Source organism: Acanthochromis polyacanthus, chromosome 11, assembly GCF_021347895.1.
Source record: "Acanthochromis polyacanthus isolate Apoly-LR-REF ecotype Palm Island chromosome 11, KAUST_Apoly_ChrSc, whole genome shotgun sequence".
In the NCBI taxonomy this organism is placed as follows: Eukaryota; Metazoa; Chordata; class Actinopteri; family Pomacentridae; genus Acanthochromis; species Acanthochromis polyacanthus.
Window position 1 is genome coordinate 21,584,170 of NC_067123.1, and position 22,113 is coordinate 21,606,282.

General features: G+C 40.9%; 1 protein-coding gene across 2 annotated transcripts in view; it reads right to left on the reverse strand.

Moving 5' to 3' along the window:
* Positions 1–22,113, reverse strand: part of hivep3a (HIVEP zinc finger 3a) — a 44,260-nt gene that overhangs the window by 19,825 nt on the left and 2,322 nt on the right. The window contains exon 1 of one of the 2 annotated variants that reach the window (XM_022215243.2): positions 1,120–1,324. The exons of the other annotated variant lie outside the window; for it this stretch is intronic. The gene's annotated coding sequence lies outside the window, so the exon portion shown is untranslated. Of the gene's footprint in view, positions 1–1,119; positions 1,325–22,113 lie in introns of those variants that run through there. 2 annotated transcript variants of the gene reach the window in all.

Consider the following 22,113-nt stretch of genomic DNA (forward strand, 5'->3'; position numbering starts at 1 on the left):
ACTACACTGATACACCTCCATTCTTTCAGGGAAAATCACAAAGAAAATGCATACACAAGGATGACAAAGAACCCAGGACGAGTCAACAATTCGAGCACAAAAAGAATTTCAAGCCCACCTTTTACTATTTTTTCTTTAGCATGACCTAAAAAAGCTACATTTGACAAAAATGGTACAATACTACAATAGATATGACTGCAAAAATGTGCTTAAAAATGATGAAGTTACAACTATAACAACGACATTCAAAGCTTTCGATCGTTGAAACAAAAAGTAGGAATTTCATTGGCGATTTTAGGATGAAACACAATGGAAACACTCTCATTTGGACTTCATTATCTCGCAGACTCAGACCTGAGCAACACCCTGAATGCTCTCATCTGTTGTGTTTCCACCGCGATGTCATCTGAGCATTAGCAAAGCCGTCGAGTCAGAGAGCGCAGCTTCATCAGCAGCCTGATAACAGCGCTCTCCAGGGACAGAGGAGAGCCCTCTGGGAGTCATGGCATACACAGCCTTCCCTCCGTGTGTCTGTATGTGTGTGTGTGTGTGTGTGTGCGCGTGCACTTCGGGTACGCTCCCATAGGTCCACAGGAGGACATGCCAAGCATAGGAGGTAAGGATGCACAACACAGGGAGCTCATTCACTCCCAGTCAGAGCTGTGAGCTTTAATACATACACAGCCCACGAACCACTCACTATATGCATCCTCTCCTTCATTCACACACAGACACACAGACACACACACAGACACACACACACACACACACACACACACACACACACACACACACACACACACACACACACACACACACACACACACACACACTCGCCGCAGAAGCTGCGCTGCCTGCATTTGTTTAAAACGGCACACAAAAACATACTCTGCTTCCTTCATATGTCTCACAGTACAATTGCACAACTGACTCTTGTGTTTTTCCACCACTCGCTGGCTCACTGATGTAGCAGCCTTTTTGCAATAACAAAGACTTGAATGGAGAAAATCCCCACCGTCCCCACATCACGTCACACACCTCACACATCAAAATCACCGCAGATGACACAAGGATATCAATGGCTTCTCCTTTCTTTTTTGGATTTTTTTTTTTTTTTACCTGGTTGCAGGTGGTGATGTCCTCCGATTGTGAATGACTGGAAACGGGGAGAGCACGGAGAGGTGAGGAGAAGGAGAGAGAGGGAGAGCAAAAGGATGAATGAGAGTGACGGTGAAGAGAGAGAGAGAGAGAGAGGTAATCGAGTCTCGGCTCTACGTGCACTGGGCTGACAAACAGGTAGCGGAGTATATTATACGTATGAATGAGGAGGAGGGGACACTCTCTCTCCATCCATCTCCACCTCTTTCACACACACCCCCACCCCCCACCCCACCCCTTCTCTCCCACCTCTCGGTGTCTCTCTTTCAGGTCAAAGTGAAGCAGCAGCTCCTTATTTGGAAGTTGACGTAAGCTTGTGTTTCTTTTGGCAGCGGTCTCGGGCTGCACAGCTGGCAAAGCGGTGAGAGGCAGAGGGGCAGGGTGAGCGTTCGCTGTTTTAATTTGACTGCGAGAGGAGGTTACTTTACATTTTTAAAGCACAGTTTCCCCATTCAGGGCTCGTTTTTCCAGCATAGGTGGAGAAATTCTCCTGCCGTATCCTGAGAAAAACCCTGGAAAAATTGAAAACATAGAAGGACCCAGGTGAAAAAAAGACAGGCACAGGGATCCGGTTTTTAAGAGCAGCTCTGGAGAATGTCTACAGCGTCCATGCTCCTGCCAGGGGTCCGGCTGAAACGAGTCCAGGCAACTCTGACATCACTTGCCTCTCTTTTATGCCATGAGGTTGTTTCCTCCTCCTCCTCCACCTCCTCCTCTAACTGACTTTTTTCAGCAGGCTGAAAGCTCACAGACATGTGGAGCATTGAGGGAATACCAGCCGGTGGGATGAAGGCAGACGGTGAGCTGCTCATCTGGCCAGGCGTGAAAAGGGGAAGCTGAGAGGGGAATGAAAGAGAGCCCAGGGTGTCCATCCTGCACCAGACAACACAGAATCCCTGTGACTCCAGGGCTCCAGATTGTAAAATGATATGTAAGGGCCTCCCATCTCACACATCTGGATTGAAGCTGCCAATATACAATTTTATTCTTGTCAATAAAACATCTTAAACAGCATTAACTGAACCTAAAAGACAACACTGCAGCGGCTCCTTTAAGAATCTGGACCAGGGCTTTCCCAGCCGTTATAACACTTCATCAGAGCACCACAGTTTCATGCACCGCCTGAGCCAAAATGCACAGAAATACTATTCTGAGAGTTCGCCACCACTCTAGAGTGAAAGGATATCATGTTGGCCCAAATAAAAGTGGAGGTCATAATAAATCATAAGGCTAGACAATTACGTGTTCAGGTGTTGTTTCTGAATGGAGAGCTTGCGGTCAAAGCTGTCGGATTCCACGTGGCAATGGAAACAGAAAGAAAGGGCAGATTACGGGGTCGTTCCTGTAAACGCTGGCATTTGCCCCGAGTTCCTGCAGTGGAAAGCTGCCTAATCTGAAAATGCTGATGTACCAGCTCCACATGCTGCACCTAAGCCCTGCAGAAACCCCAGGAAAACCATGCGATTCTAATATCAATCTCCAATACTAAAAGCATTATTTCAAACACCTGTTTAAGGCTCACTTGCAATTTAGGCGTAGAAAAAATATTATTGTAAATTTTATCCCATTTGTTTTCTTTAAATAAATGTAGTAAATGTGGCTACTGGCCAAATTAAAAATTGTTATTGTTTGTAAGAATTCCTACTATAGTCAGCAAAAGCAGGAGCAACCATGTAATGCTAACGCTGCACTGACACCAGTAGGAAATAGCAGAGAGAACAGAAAGACTGCACATTTTCCTGATCGCGAAAGTTCAGATTTGGATTGTTTGCCTGTTCAAAAATAAATAAATAAATAAATAAACCCTGCTTAACAGTCCAAACCCTAAGTAGTTATTTTGCCTTTTTTTTTTCTGTCACTGTGGGCTCATCTTCTCATCACTGCAACATAATGTCCTGCACGTCTATGGAAACAGCACAACCAAGGGTAGGAGCAGAGAGAACTTGTGCAGTATACCATAGTTTCAATAAATCGCATAAATCATACAAAAAGACTTTGTTTTACAAAACAAAATTTAAAAAAAAAACTGTAATCAACATGTACAACTAAGAGCCCACAGGTGTCACCAATACGGTAAATTAATAGGAGCTCCACGTGCTGTAGACAGGCTATATGACTCAACTCTACAAAGATGTTTCACCGTGCTGAATGCATCTTCCAACAACTAGCTGAAAACCTGCTCCACTGTATGCCATTTCTAAGCTATGCTCTGTCATGTTTTTTTACTGATCAATTACTTCCCCTTAACCTCTCTTGTTGTGTGTCTACGCCTGAAGTTCACCAGGTTTCTAATCATCTATTAGCCTTTCAACACCACGAGCTAACACAATGAACACATGTGGACAAAATTGTTGGTACCCCTCAGTTAAAGAAGGAAAAACCCACAATTCTCACTGAAATCACTTGAAACTCACAAAAGTAACAATAAATAAAAAAAATTTGAAAATTAAATAATCAAAATCAGCCATCACTTTTGAATTGTTGATTAACATAATTATTTAAAAAAACAAACTAATGAAATAGGGCTGGACAAAAATGATGGTACCCATAACTTAATATTTTGTTGCACAACCTTTTGAGGCAATCACTGCAATTAAACGATTTCTGTATTTGTCAATGAGCGTTCTGCAGCTGTCAACAGGTATTTTGGCCCACTCCTCATTAGCAAACAGCTCCAGTTGTCTCAGGTTTGATGGGTGTCTTCTCCAAATGGCATGTTTCAGCTCCTTCCACATATGTTCAATGGGATTCAGATCTGGGCTCATAGAAGGCCACTTTAGAATAGTCCAACGCTTTTCTCTCAGCCATTCTTGGGTGTTTTTGGCTGTGTGTTTTGGATCGTTGTCCTGTTGGAAGACCCATGACCTGCGACTGAGACCAAGCTTTCTGACACGAGGCAGTACATTTCTCTCCAGAATGCCTTGATAGTCTTCAGATTTCATCGTACCTTGCACACTTTCAAGACACCCTGTGCCAGATGCAGCAAAGCAGCCCCAAAACATTACTGAGCCTCCTCCATGTTTCACCGTAGGGACAGTGTTCTTTTCTTCGTATGCTTGGTTTTTGAGTCTATGAACATAGAGTTGATGTGCCTTACCAAAAAGCTCCAGTTTGGTCTCATCTGTCCAAAGGACATTCTCCCAGAAGCTTTGTGGCTTGTCAACATGCATTTTTGCAAATTCCAGTCTGGCTTTTTTATGAGTTTTTTTCAGCAGTGGTGTCCTCCTTGGTCGTCTCCCATGAAGTCCACTTTGGCTCAAACAACAACGAATGGTGCGATCTGACACTGATGTACCTTGGCCTTGGAGTTCACCTTTAATTTCTTTGGAGGTTGCTCTGGGCTCTTTGGATACAATTCCAACGATCCGTCTCTTCAATTTGTCATCAATTTTCCTCTTGCGGCCACGTCCAGGGAGGTTGGCTACTGTCCCGTGGGTCTTGAACTTCTGAATAATATGAGCCACTGTTGTCACAGGAACTTCAAGCTGTTTAGAGATGGTCTTATAGCCTTTACCTTTAAGATGTTTGTCTATAATTTTTTTTCGGATGTCCTGGGACAATTCTCTCCTTCGCTTTCTGTTGTCCATGTTCAGTGTGGTACACACCTTTTCACCAAACAGCAGGGTGACTACTTGTCTCCCTTTAAATAGGCAGACTGACTGATTATGAGTTTGGAAACACCTGTGATGTCAATTAAATGACACACCTGAGTTAATCATGTCACTCTGGTCAAATAGTTTTCAATCTTTTATAGAGGTACCATCATTTTTGTCCAGGCCTGTTTCATTAGTTTGTTTTTTTAAATAATTATGTTAATCAACAATTCAAAAGTAATGGCTGTTTTTGATTATTTAATTTTCAATACATTTTTATTTATTGTTACTTTTGTGAGTTTCAAGTGATTTCAGTGAGAATTGTGGGTTTTTCCTTCTTTAACTGAGGGGTACCAACAATTTTGTCCACGTGTGTAGCATTAGAACACACGAGTGATGGTTGCTGGAAATGGAAAAATCTGTACCCCGATCAGTGTCATTTCCAGCTAGAATAGTCATTTACCACATTAACAATGTCTAGACTGTATTTCTGATAAATTTAACGTCATCTTCATTGAAAAAAAAACTGCTTTTCTTTGACCCCAAACCCCCAACGTGACCCCAAACTTTTGAATGGTAGTGTATGTTTGAAAAATAATGTATTTTATATTATTAATTACATTTTTATGGACCATCACATTTTTACAGGTGCTATGATAAATGCTACTGGGTCTGAACTGGAAGGGATTAGAAAAAAAGTGATATTTCTTCGACGCTGCTTACTAAATCCCAACAAATCCACATTCATTGTTGAATTTGGGACTTTCTACATATGAGTCGTGCATTTTTTCAGCATGGTAGAAGTGAGCCAAAGCAAATTTTGTATGGAGACAAGAGAATAATAGAGTGCAAGCTGCTGAGTGAAACCTTTGGATGTTCCCAGAAAATGGGAGGCTGTGAATAATTCTGTACATTAAACGTTCACACAGCAAGACTGAGCATATTTTGGTCTTTTAAAAGCACCTAAAAAACTAGCCACTGACAACAAATGTTTGCTATGTCCCGAATCGTCTGAAAATACAGGTGATTAGTGCTTTCGACGTATTTTGGTTTGTTGTCAAATTATTTGAGTAAGACAAGAAGACTAATATTGGCTCTCACTCCGCATGTCTGCCTTTTTGGAGGTGACAGAGCTGCCAGTGTTGGCTCTGTCTGTGCAGCTGGGGCTTGTCTGAATGGCCTTGTCACAGTGTGAACATCATGCTACCAAACACATTTTCTCAACAGGGCTTTTTTCCCCGTTTTGTTAGGAATGTAGGACAAGAAAGGGATGGAAACAAAAAGATAAGGTTTCACAATACTGTCCTCTTTTCCCTAAACTGAATGCTGTGGATTCATTTTGTACCTCAGGCTATACAATACATTAACATTTAGCAGTGGCTGAATAGGAAAAAAGGGCTATTTCTGAAGATGCTGTTGGCAAATCTGCCTAATTTCAGTTTAGCCACCATTTTCTTTGCAGAGCGCCATAATGCCGCTTCTTAAACTGGAATAAACCTGTGGTGGGGAATAAAGAATCTTTTAAAAGAGAAAGCACAAAGGATTTTGTTTGTATTGTTGTTTTCAGACTCATACAATAATTATTACCCACAGGAAAATTCTGCTCAAATTTTCTTTTTATTTAACCCTGACATTGCTGGCCTTTGTGTGAAACTACCTCAAAAATAGCATTTTTTTCATCGTGACATTCACAATTTATGGAAGGTCACACATAAAACAGGTCAAGAACTTCCCCACTCATAATGCTGCTCTACAGTAAAGCCTTATGTTTTCATTTTCACCTTCCATCTCATCTCTAACAGTGATGTACATTAAAGTTTAGCAGGACAAGGCTGGGAAAGATAACCTTCAGCTTAACAGAGTGCAGAATTCAAGGAAAAGCCTGGGGGCAAATCAGGATGTTAAAGCCTCTGGCTGGATGAAAAAACACTAAATACATGCTCGTGTACTGCTACTCAAGCGAGGCATCAAGGCTATCACATGGGGGTGTGCACTTGTAATGTGCCTGTCAATGGTGTGCGTCTAAGAAAATTACTCAAGTATTTTGTGTCAGAGACCACAAATTTATCACATTTGCAACATGGTGACGGTGGAAGAAGCTACTGAGTAATGTAAGATCCAGGGTTGTTAAGTTTAACCATTTATTCAACCTATTTCTATTCGTACTGCAGTAGTAAAAATGGTAGTTCACTGCCCTGATGGTATCATCATGATAGCTGTTTCCATAATTTATTTCTATGTGCGTGTTATGTATTGCATTTTGGTGATAAACAGTTAACCCTCGTGTTGTCCTTACCAAAAAATGTTGTTGCCTTGTCTGAAAAAAGTCCAAAAATTCAGAAAAAATTTCCCCAAATTTATAAAAAATTGCTAAATCTTCAGGAAGAAAATTTCTGAAAAGTTTCCCTCAAAAGTTTTTTTTTTTAAATAAAAAATCCCCAAATTTGACAGCGAAATTCACTGGATTTTGGTTGATTTTTTTTTCTGAATGTTCTTAAACATTTTTTCCACCAAAAAATGTTCAAAAATTTCCTAAAAAAATGTTGAAAATGTGGATGATTTCACAGTGAAAATATATATATATTTTTTCCACATTTTTAAAACTTTAAAACGGGTCAATTTGACCCGCAGCATGACAGGAGGGTTAATGCGCTCACTGGATGAAGGAAACAATTTTTAAAAAAAGGCTCTGACAAAACATTTCACTCACATGATGGATTAGTTGTTTCTGCTTCTTTTGCTGTCTTCAGCTCCATTCCAAATCTTTGTTCTTTAAATACATACAATCACTGCTCCTATAAAGTATGCACCGTTTCATGTAGTTTGCATACCTTTAGGACCTATTATTTTGTTATAATATTGCATCTTAAACTCTCAGTCTGTAGTGTGAAATTCGCTCTCTGTGCACTCCTAGCTGCTAAAACATATTTACACTTGTGCAAGACAATGGGACGTATGAGACGTAACTGCAAGGAGGATTATGGGTCAGAAAGGCCTGCTAGGCCTGCATATTGCAAAATCTAGTTGAATGTCGCTGGACATACTGGTATTTGTGGTATACTACTTTTCACATGTCATGTACCGGGAGTCGGGACGCATAAAATCGTTTCCTGGCATATAATATATAGTATGGTACTACGGATATTTGAACACACTCCTATGGGCAGTGTGAAACATGTCCAGTATCAGCTGACCTTAAAAAATAATTGCAATGTGCTAAACTGAAAACAATTCCAAGAGGCTTCTCCCCATTTTTCGGTGGCAGATGGCCAAAATTTGATTTGTTTCTTCTTTGGTTGTTCAGAAGTTGTCAAACAACAGTTCCTTTTCCAGCATCTTCTACTCTGTTTACTACAGCCATATGTAAGTAGTCTATACTGCTTTGTCTATTTGCTCCTTTAAGGGAAACAAGCCGAATGTTATAGTGTGATTATAAAATAACAGAATAAATGAAATAAAATTGAATGCATGCTTTTTTGCCACTTTGGGGCAACAGAACAAGTTGTAAACGCAACAATGACAAATCATTACTATTCATTAGGTATATATGGTGAACATGTGGGCAAATTTAACCAGCATAGTCACTCTCATTCCAGGTTTGTTACGTTAGGTTTTGTAGTTCCATCAACTGATAATCAGCTAAAGGCTTATCAGGCTGCTGAAAACAGAAATTCTCTGTAAGCTTTTCAGTCCAAGCAACAACTCTCATAGTACATGCAGTCATTTGGTACATTACCAACATAAAGATTGCAGCTTTAGGGCAAGTTAGCACATCTTTAAAAGCAGGAAAAGAAGTTTCACTGCACATTTTTAGAATCTGAGCTCCACCTTACTGAAACAACTTGGATGATTTACTGAGTAGGGGACAAACCTGCGACAAATTAGAAAATGACAGTGACGGGTCGAAATGTGATTGTACCTAAAAGGCCAATATTGGCATACACATATATTGGTCTGACCGTGGTTGTTGTGGGTGGAGTGTCAGCAGCTGCATCCAAGCTTAGGACAGTACTGTCTCCATCCTGCGGGGCCACAAAGGAAGTTTCTGGGCACTGTGCCACCTGTCAGAGGAGAGACAACACAGGCAGTGTCCCTCCTCAGCATCCCAGCGGTCCAGGCTTTCACATATGGCCTTTAAACACTACTGAGGCAGCAAAATCTGTCACCGCCACTGCCTGCTACAGTACAGGGTGGTCTTTACCAAGTCAGCCTGTAGTACTTAATGGCCTCTGAAATGCATTGTCACTGATGGTTTAAAATGTGAGGCTGCATTTTTGTCGTAAAACACATCTTTGGGATTGTAAACTGTAACGTAAGAATATATAAAGCACAGATGAAGACGTTCTCTTTTCAGTACAGTGTACCTGGCAGAAAATATAACGGTGTGTTTGGATCTAGAAAGCTGTACCTTTTTGCAAGAATTTGTGTGTGCATACGGGTGGAAACCCAGCCAGTAAATCCCAACATATAACCAGAACCACAAGGTCCCCTTTCCTCCCTCCAGACGGCCAGCCACAGACTGACCAGAGACTCCCCCCTCAAACATTTAACCGCCAACCAGAACGGAACAGATGCCCCTCTCAACCTCAACCTGCCCCGACGGCCACAGAAAACAGCAGTGTGACCGATACAGAGTAGGCCACGCTGCCACAATTTAAAGAGTCCACAGAGATAAATAGCCACATGAGCTCCAGAAAGAGCTCTGCTTGCTGGATGACCTGACTTCCCAACAGCAGACCATGTTGACAGATGTTGTGCAGAGCTGAGCTGTGGTGGGTGGTGCTGGTGTAGACTCTACTAACAAATGTTCCAATAACATACTAATTCCACGTGTGTACAAATGTACCTTTATGGACCAAAGAGGCCTGTCTGTGTACTCAGGGTGCAATAGTTACAGTTTTTACTGTGGACCACAGCACCACAATACACATATTCTCCAAATTTGTCACACAGTGCAGCAAAATACATTTTGATATGTCAATTACTTTTATATTCCAAGTGTAATATATTGCCTGTTTTGTTGAAATTCTTGCTTTAATTTGCCAGTTTAGTCTTAATTGTGGTCCTTACTAAACTGAAATTCAACCAAACGCATCAGATATAAGGTCAGCAAGAACGTACTTTTGAAAACATACAAGGTTTGATCCAGAGTGTGACATAATGTCACTGACTAAAGCCTGGAGGGAAAAAGCCTGGATCTGAAAGCAGCACTCCTGGCCAAGAAATGTCTGGCTTAACAGGTGTATTGTAGACATTTTTTCACAGCTTTGCTACCTGTTTCCCTATTACCAAGCTTTATGCTAAAACAGGTTGTAAGGAAGATAACTTGGATGCAAAATTTGAAAATTAGATAAATTGGAAAAAATGACAGAATCAATTGTAAGAACCATTGCATTTAAGTCGTTGCATTACAGCCCAGCAGAGGGCATTCTTAAACTTGGAGTTCTTCACTGAAGATGTCAAAAGATAAGGTTGTTGGTTGACTTTGTAAAGAACACAGCCTTTCTTCACAACAGTAAGGCCAGTGTCATGCTTTCCACATCTGCGAAGGTCCACTAGTGTCCATGTGACGCAATTTCCGTCAATTTCCCCCCACCAAGTCCGCAAGACTCTATATTTACCCTTTTATACATGTTCGCGGGCAACCTAACATTTGTGTTTAAGTACAGCATGCAATATGTATAGACGACATACTGCACTTGTATGGAACAGAGTCTTCCAAGAAGATTCCCGTGGACCTTTAAAATGAAAACAACTACAGATAAGGTTTCCTGACAGTAGCAATAAAATGAGGCAGCGGAGGCACCAAAAACCAATGAAGCAACATCAACTACAACCTCACTAGTGCCAACATGTTCCAACATTTATAGTAAGATCTCTGACCAGAAGGTCACACACGAGTAAGAGAGAGAGAGCATGATTTATATTAGGTATGCAGATATTAAACAGCTTCCTTAAGTGATCATTGGCCAACTAATTACTGAAATGAATAAAACAAGACTTTATCAACATGACTGCCATAGTTATCAGAGTAATGCCACAGTAATGCAGCATATGAATTATATTCATATTGCATGCTGGTTTGAATTCGTTTGAACTGAAAAAGTGGAAGTCATGTTAGGCTGACTGTTTCCTCATTCTAGCTTCATGTTTATTTAATTTTCAAACATTATTTGGCATCTATTGGTATTTTTGGCTTAATTGGAGCAGGAAATATAGAGGCAGAGGGGAAACAAGGGGAACAAGAGAAGGGCATGTTGGGTGACAAAGGCTATTGGCTGCAATTGAACTGGGGACACTGCAGTTATGTAACTGTCAGCTACTAATAGACTAAATGTCCCCACAATGTCAAACCAGTGGATTGTGGTATCTTCGCTGTTTCAAAAACACCAGAATCCGTAATAGCAGGCAAATACTGCAAACAGCCAGAATCCAACACTTGTACTTCAACTATTTTGGTTTAGATTAGGAACATTCAAAGCTTTTCCGTCTGTGAAAGTATAATGATGGATTAAAAAAAAAGCAACTGTCTGCAACAGAAAACCATTTTTAAAATATGTCATTTTTAAACTATCAAGCAAAATATTAGGCCACCAAAACATTAAGAATTGCTCTGGAGTATCTACGAGTAACTTGTCAGTCAGGTGTGACTCTAACAACACTGTCATTCAGTTTATTTTATTGATGCTCATAGGAATATTTGTGTCTATTGTATGGATTTAATTTTACTAACAAACCATAATCCTTATCAAAGCATACAGGAACCTCGTGTGCAGCATGGACCACCAAAGTGTGAACCATTCCCCTAACAGTTTCACTCAATCATGTTCTACACACTGATCTGCACGGGTGGTCCACCACCAAAGCCCTATTTTGATCCAGGAAAAACCCTTCTTAGAGCCTGCTGGCAGCTGTGCCAGAAACTGGTTGGTGTTGCTGCAGTTCTTTGGTCAGCAGCACAGGCTGATACAAGTCAATACTTTGTGGCCTTAAATTATCAACACAGCAGAGGACAGAATCCAGATAAATAGCCATACACTGTAGTTGTGACTTTCAGATAGCTAGAAGTTACTCTATCAATAACAATAGCGTTAATATTTACGGAAAGTCAGTGACAATAGGTTCATTGACAGAAAAGCACAGAATTTATATATTCAGAGCAGCAGCAAACCAAATCAGGAACAAGGAAAGAGGCACAAAGAATGGGAGGCAGTGTGCAAGCAAAAAGAAAACACGTTGAAAAAATGTTGAGAGGAAATGCTAATTATAGGCAAAATGACCAGCCGCTTGCTATATTTGTCCCCACATCTAAGTTTGGCTGTGTCTGTGAGTGTGTGGCTTCAGGGTGTGAGTGTGGGTTTCAGTTTGAAACTGTGACACTGTTTGCACAAACTCATCACCAACACAAAGACAAAGGCGCACTGCTAAAGGCTACACCTGCAGTCAGAGGCTGTGGGAATCAATGTTTTTGGACGGAAAGTGAATAAGCACTATTACAGTGGCCTGAGGAATAACACAGACTTAAAACAAGCTTTCTGAGCAAGATTACTAATTTTTTCAGGTGTTTGTTCCCTGCTATGATTCATTCACCAGCAGTGATATCATTTCTGCGGCAGGAAATCCCCACCGACACTCAGCTGCTCCACATTTTAGACAACATGACATCAGCGGAGCTCTGCATCTCTGGTTAGGTGCTAATCCACTTTAAAAAGACAGATGCTATTTTATGGAAAGATGGGGACAACAAAACTAAAACACAGCTCTGATGACGAATCAGTCATCAGAAATTGAATCGGTGTCAGAAGCAGCTATTAGCTTTTGTCTTTTTTTCAAGCAATAAACCCAAACATCTGGCAGTTCCAACTTTTTTACAAGTGAACATTTGTGAGCTTTTCCATCGTATGTCATAGCAAACTAGGATTAGATTAGGTATTTTTCGACTTGGGGCCACAACAGACCAGTAAAAGACTAATGGCAGCATTATGGTCAGGTTATATGATTTCTGTGAGATTTTTTTGTGCATGTGATTTTAATATTTATATCTCAAAAGTGCTTATAATTAGCTGCGGTTTTATATTTCTCTGTATCGTAGCACAGCTTTAACTTTCATTTACATCATAATATAAATGTGCAACATTTGGTCAACTACTGGCTTAATGACATTGGAAAATTATCAGTCAAGGGTAGCCCTTTGAATCAAACAAGCTGTTTGAACACACCTCCGTAGGCAGTGGCAAATTTTAAAAAAACAAAAACGTTTGTTCCTTTTTTTTCCTAACATTTCATAAATCCCAACAGGCATGCAGCCCTAAACTGAAACTCAAACAAAAACTAAGTGTAGTAAAAAGTGATATATATGTATATGTATACTACTGTTTAAAAGTTTGGGGTCATCGAGGCAATCTCATGTTTTCCATGAAAATTCACACTTTTATTCAAGTAGTAACATAACAGCACAAGGGTTTTATAATCATCAGTTAGCCTTGCAACACCATTAGCTACCACAATGTAGCATTAGAACACAGTATCTAGTTATTGCTGGTTGCTGGAAATATTCCTCTGTACCCCTATGTAGAGATTCCATTAAAAATTCTAGCTAGTTTCCAGCTAGAATAGTCATAGATACCATAAAGATGTTTCAAACCAAATCACTACCATTATGTGAACAGTGAGAGTGCACAGTGAATCACTGGATTAAAGGATCCAGGCAGAAAAGCCAAATCAGGAAGCTAATGGAAACCAGTGAATAGCTGATAACAACCACATGCAAATACTTCTCAGGAGCCTGAATGTGTGCAGCGAGCAGTAACTCTGCATGATGTGATATAACTCAGATGGATCAATACTAACACAGTTGAGCCTGATGCATCTGGCTTGGGCTGTGTGCCTGGGTTAAGCAGGATACGGACTACAAAAGGTACATCCTAGCCTGTTTTTATTTCAGGCAAAAACAAAAGAAGAAAAAAAACAGTTGCTGACCTTTTGTGCATCCACCTCATTAAAGCACAGTTCATTTCCAAGGCCAATTTTTGTGGAAGAGCACAGATCAAACCCATCCAAATACAACGATTTTTTTTTCTTGAGCTGGGCTGTAAATGCAAACCGGTCTGCTTGGATCTTAAGGTGATGTAATGCAGGGAGAGAGCAGCCATATGGTCTCTTATTTCACCAACAGTGAATCAACAGACAGGGATGAGGCAGGCTGCCAAAGAGCCTGCCTGTTCAGGAATCTATATCGTCCACACACCGAGACGGGGAGTAGCTGGTGTTACTGTAGGCAGCAGTAGTATTTTGACATGCACTTCTGATGCAAGGCAATAATTGGGACATGGCTGCCAATGAGGTCTACCTGTAGGTACCAGCTGAGTCAGCAGCGGCTAAGTAAGAAACCAGGCTATCACCAGTGCTGCAGTCTCTATCGCACAAGGATCACGGACAAAAGACCAACTGGGGGATAAATCCAGACAAACTGACACAACTGCTGTTACATAATACAAAAGCCTGCAGTCTACTATCATAGTCCTTTCTCTGCTCAGAAAAACACGACCTTTATGGACAATGTCAACAGGAGTGAGCAGAGGAGAGAGGGGGACACAGCGTGATGCAATCCAGATTTTCCACAGCGTATACTACACATGCAATGATCTGTGTTAACACGGCTTCAACTCTGCCACAATCAATATTTTTGTATAAACAATGGCTCAAATGACTGTCACTCTTAGTGAATTATCACTTGACTCTGCCATCCCCCTCAGATCCATGCACCATTTAAGTGTTTTTCAGCGCCTTGTTTTGGTGTTGTGTTTTGCTACTTCACTGTCATGGTTCCCTCTCATCCCGCAGTAAAAAAACATTTGGGTCATTCCATGAAAAAATAATCAGAGCCTCCCGACTGACTTTTTTGAGCATTTTTTCCCTCTAAAATCACATTAGAATATTTAATTAAGCCATGGAAATTTTTTGCCTTCATATTATTAGAATTTTCCAAGTTACCAGCCCTTGAAGTACATAAGGGCGGGTCAAAATTTTGCATTTTTAAACTTGTGTTGGGTTTTTAAGCATTTTTGAGTCATAACTTTATAAATACACAAGCCAAACACGGTATTTTCAGAGCTGAAAGACAAATTCGAGCTTTTTTAGAAAACTGAAACCAAATCAATTTTACATTCACTCCTGGTATCACAACCTCAAGCCAAAATGTAATTTTTAGCATGATTTTTCCTGTAACCAGCCACAATATCACGGGATATATCATAGTTTGAACAGCTAAACCAAACGAAAGGCATCATTTCTACCCACATTTTGAAACCAGGCTCATCTTCCAGCCATGATTCCCTCTATTACTATCTACATATCTTTACTTCTGGAGGAAAAGTTCTTGAGCTCATGATCCACCTGGAATGTTTTGACAGTGCCGCAGTCATTGTCCATCAGCTATAGCATGCTAGCTCAGTTAGCCTTGAAAGCTGGCAGACACTGTGTGACTTTTATTATGTATTTAGTGCAACATGTGAACCCACACTACATGCATTAATCGGTCTTCCTGCAGCCAGAACCTGTGACTTCTCTGCTCATCCAGAAACCGTAAAGATATCACACTGAACAGAAGCACACATTTCTTTTCTTCTGCACAAAGTAAACACCACTTTTCTCCCTGTCTGTCAACACTGATGCTGCAACCATCTTGCCTGAATAAACTTTATTGGAAATGTCACTGAGCGGAACTGACCGAGGGTTCAGTGCTTTTATTTAAAAACCATTTATTTTTCGAAGAGAAATTTTACATTCGCGTAGTTTGTGTGTCTTGATATCATCAGAACAATTAGTTGATAATTCAGTTATTTGTTCAACAGAAAAACTAACATCCAACCATTTTCAATGAGCAAAACAAGCCATCTGATGACATCAGTGGTTCTCTAAGAAACTGAGGACGTGCAATAGTGTTTATATTTTCTACAATAATCACATATGACATCATTATTTGCCTTGTCTGGATATGTTTTAAAACCAGATTCCCAAAGATTTTATCATAGCGGTGTAACAAAAAGCATTAAAATAAAAAAGTTATGTTTAGGTTAAGTGTCCCAGTGAGTCAATACCAAAGCCTGAGAACAGTTTATGTTATTAATGTGTTTACCTAAAGAGAAATATATTTCAAACAATTAGACATCTAGGAGTAAAAACAAAGCACGTTTCCCTTGTGTCTGAGTAGATTATAGCAGATGTTCACATATGACAACCAAATGCTGTTTTAACAGTGTCTGAGTTACATGTTTCCAAAAAGCAGAACTTACGTTGGGTACATTTTGTGGCTTATTCGTGTGTGTGTGTGTGTGTGTGTGTGTGTGTGTGTGTGTGTGTGCGCGCGCGCGCGCATGCGCATCCACTAGGTGATTTGTGAATGAGAACTGCAGCTGACAGGCCTTCTGCCTGACAGGCTGCTCTCTCCACAGGGGTCACAGAAACCAGAGGCCCTTCCACCTCGCAGAGCAACCCAAGCTGCGTCCATACGCTCGCCTCCAGGGTCACTGACGGCATCCAACCCCCTCCAGCAGAGGGCTGCAGCTCGGCTACGGGCCTAACAAGTCGCAGCGAGAGCACACATGCTCTGATTCCCATGCACCTCTACACACACACACACACACACACACACACACATGCACGGCATGTAGGCACGACACTTAACACCCGAGCATACGGCATTCACCAAGCACACGTGCAAGCTTTTCTGCCAACACGTTTTCCTGTACACAAGCACATGGGCAAGCAAAATCGTAGGCAAGGATGTAAACACACACACACACGAGCGAGTGTATCCTTTCATTAACAAGGATGAGAGTCAATTTCCGCTCCCGTTGTCTTAGGCCGGCTGCTGGCGGGGAGGAAATCTGTTCGCTTATGGCAGTTTTGACATTTAAGCTTGTGTCTCTGCGGCTGGGGGAAGTCCTCCTGATTGATGACCTGAGCCACCCAAGGGTCCCCTACTGTACGACTAGCAGGACTGTTGTCACCTTTTTCCACGCGTGGATGTGCGTTTGTGCACTTGATACATCCTTACACACATGTGAATGCTGGTTACCTGACACATCTTAAATCATAAACACGTGGTTTTGCACAAGGAATCCATGATTTATTACTGCTGTAGCTGCTAAGAGTTAAAAAAATGGAATTCTTCAGGTTTCAGGCAAGGACACAGAGTGTGATGATGTATTGCATTGGGAAGAGATTTGTTCCAATAAGAGCAATGCAAGTTCAGCATTATAGTGGAACTATTGAAGGGAATGGTGAATATGGTTGAAATATGGTTTTTCCTACTTAAACTGGAGTGGACAGTCAGAAATGATTGGTTGTGATGTTCCGAGTTTGTTTTTTCTGACCATCAGGACACATACAGACTGATTTTAGGTCACTGACATGCTACCATCCAATAGGGAACAGCTGGAATTATTAGCTTAGCTAAACTTTAATTAAAATCACTTAATCGTTTAATTCATTTATCCACATTACCAAATACATCTCATATAAGGAATTTTCTATTTAAATATTTTCAGTGTTAGTCATAAAGTAGATATATTTCAGTTCTGAATTGAGTACGACTTTCAGTTTCGGTGCCTCACCATTGTGATGGACATTTTTTACTATTTTCTAACACCTCTACAAAAACAATTAACTGAAAAATTAAGCAGATTAACTAGTAACAAAACAGAACATTGGTTGCAGGACTTCTGTTTAGTTGTGGTTGAACTATGAAATGTCAAACATGTACAGCTTTAAAGGTGGCTTATCTTAGCAAAGCTTTCCAAAGAAGTTAGGCGTCCTTCTTGTAGCTGGTACCTGATCAGATTCGTTCAAATATTCTTTATCAAATAAGGTAAATCTAAATAATTTCTTTTGCCTTGAAGGCATTCATGCAGTTGGCCATGTTTTTACACGTGAAAGTGACAGAAGTAGTTGTGTTATGAATAAAAAAAATAGTTTGGTTGTACTTTTTGGACAATACCCAGCCCTGTTGTTCACACCATTAATGCCAAAAAGAAGTGAAACCCAATCATAGGGTTTAAACTGACAAAGCTGTGTAGGATGATTACACATTTTCTTATAGGTAAATACAGTACCACTCCCTCGCCTAGAAGACTGTTTTCTTTATGCTTCAATAAAGTTCTGATTGTATGTTTGCTTAGCATTTTTTTTTTTTTTGCCTTTACTAAGTGCCTGGAAGAGAAATGTGGACAACATCAGTGAGGCTCCAGAGATACAAGTGCCCTCACATTTCACCTGCTACCAAGGACACTGTAATGACTGACACTTGAGGGATGAGGCGCCCGCTGGTGACTCCATAAGAACGAGCTGCATGAATATCAATGTTGTCCTCTCAGGCTCTGCTGCCCTTGGTTGAACAGAGGGACCTTTGACAGGGCCGTAGCAAAAACCAAGAGTGTGTGCCATTTCATAATGCAACAGCACGCCGTGGGACTTCAGGACACACTCTGAGACTTTGCACGCGGCATAAATGTTTACCGTACCACCACTGTATGTGTTATGAATTGGCAGGAGCACTGCTGAGACTGGTTGCCTTTTGAGCTGCTCTGCTCTTGTCCAGTGTCAAGAAACTCAAGCACATCATCCTGGCTCCAGTGGAAAACACCAAGAAAGCCATGTGGGCTTCGGGACTATCAGTGCCACAATAAGGCCATTCTGCTCCCACTAGAATATAATGCTTGATAGGAGGAACTCTGGCCTACAAAGATCCACAATTAACTCACAAGAATTACAGCTTAAAGGTAACAAGAATGGTGGATTTGTTAATGGTGATACACCGGCAGACACATCAGGAGCTTTACTCTGGATTAAATGCTACTAAAATGCACTTTTCCACTTCACTACTTGTCATCACCTTCCTACACGCAGTTCCTGGGAGCTTTTCCACCGTTTAGTAGTCCAGTCCATAAAAATGAGGGACATGATAGTTAAAACTGACACTGCATTGGAGGAAATGTTCTAAAACTCCTCTACTAGAAATTTGCACTCTCAAAGCCCTACCGAGCTAACACTGGGGTGTTGTTTTCAAAGTCAAGGACAATACGCAACCAATACAGTAGTGACTTTTCAATCACAAGGTAGCCCAGTCTTAAAACAGAACCTACTTTATCATCTAGCTTACTCTAAATTGGACAATGACTTGCATAATGAGCATTATGCTGTATTGAAGGAGGAGAGATTGGACTATAAACTCAGTAAAAAAAATACATACTGGGTCAAAAAATCAAGTTAGAAATAGGGTCATTTTCTTATAGATTTGTGCAGATCAGTTACCCGCTGATGGCTACAGCCGAAACAGGGCAGATTTAAATCACATTTGCATTGGCTTTACTTTTTTGACCTGGAGGCTACGTCTATATTTATATACAGTCCAGGATTATGCAACTGTTTTCACAGAATGACAAGTCCACATAATGACGGATCGTGCTGTTCCTTTATGATAGTTTTTTTTTCTTTTTGTGGTGATGGAGGTGCTTTGTTGAGCTGTTGCAGCTTTGCAAATTTGTGGATTGGGTAACTTTATTGCTTCTTATACAGACACCAAAAAGTATTAAAGAAAGAGTTGCAGCACACATAATACAGTATTTGCCATGTAATGAACCAAACAGGAAGCAAAGTTATGTACTATATAATGTATGAGGCCCTTACAATCCTATAAAGCTGCCTGGTTATCTTGTTTTCAGAGCAAAGTGAGAGCAAGTGTCTGGTCTATGCATCACACTCATTTATAACCACTGTTGCGAATTATTTATTTTTTTTGTGTTGTTATGATTAAAAAAATCAGAAACTCTCTATGTAGTCAATGCAGCCACAATGATGTCTGGAATCATGCTGCAGCTGAATCACTTCCTGTACAGACTGCTGTTTGGTGGGCACACTATTTGTAAAGTCATCCTATATCAACAGGTCACACATAAATCTGTCACATTAAAACCATTCTTAAGTGACAAACACTGATCATGTTGAAACCCTGGGCCCTAGCATCCATGTGGATGTTACTTTGACACGTACATCCCACCTAAACATTGTTCCAGACCAAGCACGCCTCCATCACGGCAACAGTCTCCAGTAGCAGGACAGCACGCTCTGCCACACACAACAACAGTTAAGGAAAAGCTCAAAAGACATAACAAAGAGCCCATGGCCTCGTCTCCAAACACCCCAGATCTCAATCAAAACCGAGTATCTACGAGATGAGCTGGAACAGACTTAATCCATGGAGACCCCATTCTGCAACTCACAGACCCGAAAGCATCTGCGACCAATGTCCCAGAGTGAGACACCCCGAGAGGTTTTGTGTCCAAACACTGACTGGTCAGAGCTGTTTTGACAACACGAGGAGGACCTGGACAAGTAATGCTATGGCTGATGAGTTGTGTGTGTCCATCTGTCAGTGCGACCACATTTATTCAGACATGCGACAGACATGTTAAATAATTGACAGATTAAAGGTTGGTGCACGTCTGAGAGGGGCTTCAGTCTATATTCACACTACTACAGACAGATTTATGACATAAAGGATGCGTTTTGTTTCCAAAAAATGTGACGGTGTGCTTTTAAATAGGTGCATAAGGTCAATGTTACCCCAAGTAGCAATCAGACAACAACAAGTGACAGGAGCTGCTCCTGTTCATCTGCAGGGTGAGTGATTGATGCAGGTACACGGCATCACATCTGACTGCTGGAGCACACAGCAGTGGATTGTTATGTCCCCCTGTGCATCCTTCCTGAGGTGAAGGACAACTCTGGAGGAAGAGAAAATGATAATAAACAACCACAGTCACCGCCACTGGCTTTTCCACAGAGCCTTTTGAGGAAAGAAATTCCCTGTTGAGGACACAGTGTGACAAAAGAATGCCAACAATCTGACCCCTTCACGAGGAGGTGAGACAGCAGTACAGCGTGGCACACAGAGAGCGAGTCTCAGGTTCTAGTTAAAGGATGACAGTGTACAGACAGGGGAAGAAAACACTTCATTCTGGCCTGACTCATGTGTATCAGTTTGTATATCTGCAATGGTTTCTTGGTACGTGTTCCATTCCATGTATGTACAAGTTAAAAACATGCGGCTGTTACATGTGGTCCAGTGTTCACAGATATCAGCTGCATATGCTGCACCAAATACGCAAAAAAAAAAATCATACAGAGCTCATACTGACTATCAATTTCTCAGTCAGTTGTCAGAAAAATTAATTTTCATGATCTATTGAGAAATAATGTGAAACACTTGCTGGCTCCAGCTGCTTTCCAGGAAAAATGGTAGAATATCAGCGGGGGAAAAAAAGAAATTGAAGGGAATTTTTTTTCTTTCATCATATTTTATCAACAGATTAACTGGCAGTAAAAATTGCCATTATTTGCAGAGCTATTCAGGACAACTGCTCCTCCCTACCAGACGGGTGGCTTGATAATTGATGATTTATCATCATGATGAAACACTCTGATACAAGCAGCTCCAAGTCGTGCCCTGAAATGCTCCGTGTTTTCTGAGAATGAGCTCATTCTAAATCTAAAGACAATCACATTCACATGAAGGAAATGAAAGAAAAAAGGCTCTGTTGTAGCAAGTGTTTTTGCAGCAGAGCAATGTTGCGAGCCACGGCTATCCTCAGATGCCCTCTAATCCAGCAGACATCATTGCAAAGAAGAGGAGTGTTCTGGCTTTGCTGAGCTGATCTGCACAGTAGGTCATTTTCTTCTTCTGTGTAGGCACATCCTCACAGAAAAAACATTTTTTTTCTATTTTAATTTTATTCCAAAACAGTAAAATCCTACAGTGCTACTAAAAAATCCAGACACCGAACACAGGGATGCTGAAAGTGACTACACGCTACACCGACATCCAAAAATCAACCCACCAATTTAAGCTCAGCTGTGATTATGTAATGTTATGGGCGATTTGATCCCGCCGCTAAATAAATAAATAAATGTATGAAATCCGCCCTGAAAGAGACTGTTTCTCACGCATGATGTCATGTTGGATTCCTTGCAAGCAGGTTATGCAGAAAAGAGCGAGCAGCGGGAGGCATTATGCTGGCAAAGGGGAGTTTCTCTGTTGCATGAAGCAACACCAGCGTCGCGTTCCGTTAAGCAAATATTAGTCTAAATGTGTTTTTCAACGAGATGCATGTATTCATAAAGGGAAGTGATGACATTTTCTAAATGCTTTGAGTCTGCTTGTCTATTCGGCATTCATGCAGTCAGTAAAATGCGGACCTGTAGTCTTGATTTTCTATAATTATCTTCCATTAAAACTGAGATAAGCAGCGGGGACAGGGCTGATTTTTTTGTAAATAAATAAATAAAGGAACAAGAGGATCTA